The sequence below is a fragment of the Hibiscus syriacus genome, unplaced genomic scaffold, assembly GCF_006381635.1.
Source record: "Hibiscus syriacus cultivar Baekdansim isolate YM2019G1 unplaced genomic scaffold, ASM638163v2 tig00111445_pilon, whole genome shotgun sequence".
NCBI classification, from domain to species: domain Eukaryota; kingdom Viridiplantae; phylum Streptophyta; class Magnoliopsida; order Malvales; family Malvaceae; genus Hibiscus; species Hibiscus syriacus.
In genome coordinates, this window is record NW_024063096.1 from 1,139,271 (window position 1) to 1,143,511 (window position 4,241).

The window sequence follows — 4,241 nt, forward strand, 5'->3', positions numbered from 1 at the left end:
TTCTCGAGATCCCTGATGCTAATCTGACACATGTTTCAAATTCTTTCTGTAGAGCCTTATAGATCCAACGATGAATGCTGCTAGAGGTCGTAGGACAGGACGTGGACGTGGACGTGGTAGAGGGCGAGTCACTCGACCTTCTGTTACGATAGACGATCCGATGTCAGCACGTGATCCTCCTGTTCCGCAAGTAGATCCGACTCTTTCTCATGATGATTAGTTTACTCCCGTAAGAGACCCTCCTGTCACTGAAGATGAGGATACTGAGATGAATGAAGACGCCATTAATAAAGCTATCTTCCGCATGTTTCAGAGAGCTGCTAGAGCCCCTAGTAACATGACTGCAGTGGAGATTTCAAATTCTCTGGTTGCTGCTGGTGTAGTACCATTTGAGGGTATTACTGGTGGACCTCCGACAGACGCTGAGTATTGGCTGGAGGACACAGAGAGGATTATGGATGAGATGGACCTCAGACCTGAGCAAAAGTTAAAGGGGGCCCTAACTATGTTGAAGAAAGAAAGCTTCAGATGGTGGCAATCCATTTCTGGTAGTATTCCGAGGAACCAATTAATATGGGATCTTTTCAAGACGCGCTTCCGGAGTCGCTACATCGGAGAGATATATCTGCAGGAGCGACGCCAGGAGTTTCAGAATCTGGAGCAGGGTAATATGTCTGTTATGGATTACGAGGTTGAGTTCATCCGATTGAGCCGATATGCTCCTGGACTTGTGGACACTGAGACAGATTGATGCTTGAGGTTCGAGAATAGACTCAGGTATGAGATCAGGAGTCGAGTCGCTACCCATCGAGAGAGGAATTTTGATGCTTTGGTTGAGATAGCCAAGACTGCTGAGGAAATAGAGCGACTGGGTATGGAGCACAGGAGAGATAGTGATCGAGCTCAAACCGATTCAGGAGGCCTTCTGGTTCTGTTAATTCTTCTGCACATCCTAGCAAGAGAGGCAGGGGTGATTCCTTTCAGAGAGGCGGTGCGAGTGTCAGACCTGTTGCACCTGGTGCTTCAACTTTTCAGTCTACTAGACATGGAGGATCTTCTGGGTTGCAACCTTTGCAGACATGTGATTACTGTGGGAAACATCATCTTGGGGAATGCAGAAGAAAATTGGGCACATGTTTTAGACGTGGTTCTAGTGACCATATTATAAAGGATTGCACAGTGTCAGTTTCTACAGTTCAACACCAGCTCGTACTCCCGCTCGTACTCAGAGTACTGTTCAGACTCCTGCGGGTGGTCGTACTCAGGAGAGAGCACCTGGATCAGTTAATAGGGGCCGAGCATCTCAGAGTAGGGGTCAAGTCAGATCTGAGGCCAGAAAACCTGCATTGGTTTACACTGCTAGACTTCGACAAGATCGTGATGGGCCAAATGTGACTGCATGTACTGTTACTATTCATTCAGTTCCATACTTTGCATTGTTTGATAGTGGCTCTACAAATTCCTATGTATCACATTCCGTTTCTGAGGGTCTAAATATTCCTGTTGAGAATACTGAGCGTTCAGTGATAGTTCAAAGTCCCTTAGGCCAATCCATCGTATTGGATCGTATTTTTAGAGAGTGCCCTATAGAGATCAATGGGGAGATTTTTCTGGTTGACCTGATGGAGTTACCTTTTAAAGAGTTCGATTTGATTCTCGGCGTAGATTGGTTGGACAAACATCGAGTAAATATTGATTTTGAGACTAAGAGAGCTTTTCTGAAGACCTCAGATAATCAAAAGATTGTAATGATCGGGGAACGACGTGGATTTCTGACGAATGTTGTGTCTGCTTTAGTAGCGGAGAAGATGATCAGGAAGGGTTCCGAGGCGTTTCTTGCTTATATTTTGGACACTAGGAGATCGCAATCCGATATTGAAGGCATCCGAATTGTCAAGGAATTTCCTGATGTTTTTCCCGAGGAGTTGCCTGGATTACTTCCAGATAGAGAAGTCGAGTTTGTGATTGAAGTCTATTCTGGTTCCACCCCGGTTTCAATGGCTCCTTATCGTATGGCCCCAAAGGAGCTTAAAGAACTGAAAATCCAACTCCAGGAGTTGTTGGATAGAGGATTTATCCGACCCAGTGTATCATCGTGGGGAGCCCCAGTTCTCTTTGTCAAGAAGAAAGATGGGACGTTGAGACTCTGTATCGATTATAGGAAACTGAACAAGCTCACGGTGAAAAACAAATATCCTCTGCCCAGAATCGACGATCTATTTGACCAATTTCGAGGGGCTTCTATCTTTTCAAAGATAGACTTAAGATCTGGTTATTATCAACTTAAAGTGAAAGATTCAGATATTCCGAAGACTGCTTTCCGTACTCGATATGGGCATTATGAGTTTTTAGTGATGTCATTCGGGTTAACTAATGCCCCTGCTGCTTTTATGGATCTGATGCATAGGGTATTTCGACCTTATTTGGACCAGTTTGTAGTTGTATTCATTGAAGACATACTGGTGTATTCTAGAAGTGAAGCAGAACATGAGGAGCATTTAAGGATTGTTCTTCAGACTCTAAGGGAGAATAAGTTATACGCTAAGTTGAGCAAGTGTGAATTCTAGCTCAGCGAAGTGACTTTTCTTGGACATATCATCTCTGCTGATGGTATTCAGGTGGATCCGAGCAAAGTGGAGGCTATTATGAACTGGAAGCAACCCAGAAACGTCTCTGAGATCCGTAGTTTCTTGGGCTTAACTGGTTACTACCGTCGTTTCGTTGAGGGGTTCTCCCTTATTGCAGCTCCTCTGACGAAACTATTGAGGAAAGATGTTCCATTTGTCTGGTCTGAGGACCAACAAGCTAGCTTTGAGAAATTGAAGACTGTTTTAACTCAAGCCCCAGTGTTGATTCAGCCTGAATCTGGGAAGGATTTTTCTGTCTACAGTGATGCTTCTCATTCTGGATTAGGATGTGTTTTGATGCAAGAGAAGAAGGTTGTCGCTTATGCGTCACGTCAGTTAAGGTCGCATGAGCGTAATTATCCTACTCACGATCTGGAATTAGCTGCGGTGGTTTTTGCTTTAAAGATCTGGAGACACTACCTCTACGGAGAAAATGTTATATCTATACTGATCATAAGAGTCTGAAGTATCTGCTTACTCAGAAAGAATTAAATTTGAGACAGCGTCGCTGGTTGGAGCTTTTAAAGGACTATGATTTTGAGATAGAATATCATCCAGGGAAGGCTAATGTAGTGGCAGACGCCTTGAGCCGTAAGGCGATATCAGATCTCAGAGCCTTATTTGCCAACTTGAGCTTATTTGATGATAATAGTTTGTTAGCAGAGTTATAGGTTAAACCTACTTTGGCCGAGGAGATTAAGGCTAAACAACTCCTTGATAACTCGTTGCTTCCCATTATTGAACAAGTTAAGCAAGGATCGAGTTCGGAGTATACTGTGGACCAGGATGGTATTTTGTGTTTTCACGGTCGTTACTGCGTCCCTAGAGATGATGAGTTGAGACAGATTATTCTTCAGGAGGCTCATAATAGTCTTTATGCTATGCACTCTGGTGGGGACAAAATGTATAATAATCTCAAAGAGCGCTACTTTTGGACTGGTATGAAGAAGAATATTTCAGATTTTGTGGCAAGGTGTTTGACTTGTCAGCAGGTTAAGGCAGAGCACCAGCATCCGTCTGGATTGTTACAGTCAATTAAGATTCCTGAGTGGAAATGGGAGCGTATTACGATGGACTTCGTTACTGGTCTTCCTCTAACTCCTTCCAAAAAGGATTCTATCTGGGTGATTATTGATCGACTCACCAAGTCAGCGCACTTTATCCCTATTCGGGTTAATTATTCTCTGGATAAACTGGCTAAGTTGTACATTTCTGAGATCGTTAGACTTCATGGTGTTCCGTTGTCTATCATATCTGATCGAGATCCGAGATTCACTTCCAGGTTCTGGAAAGCTTTGCACGAGGCTTTGGGTACTCGTTTGAATTTCAGTACAGCTTTTCATCCTCAAACTGATGGACAGTCTGAGCGAGTGATTCAGGTGTTGGAGGATATGTTACGGGGTTGTGTGATTGATTTTCGTGGTAGTTGGGAAGATTTCTTGCCGTTAGTTGAGTTTGCTTACAATAATAGTTATCAGGCGAGTATTCGCATGGCACCGTACGAGGCTCTGTATGGTCGTAGATGTCGTACTCCTATATGTTGGACAGAGTTGCATGATAGAAAAACTTTGGGTCCAGACTTGGTTCGAGAGACTGAAGATACTGTCAGACTGA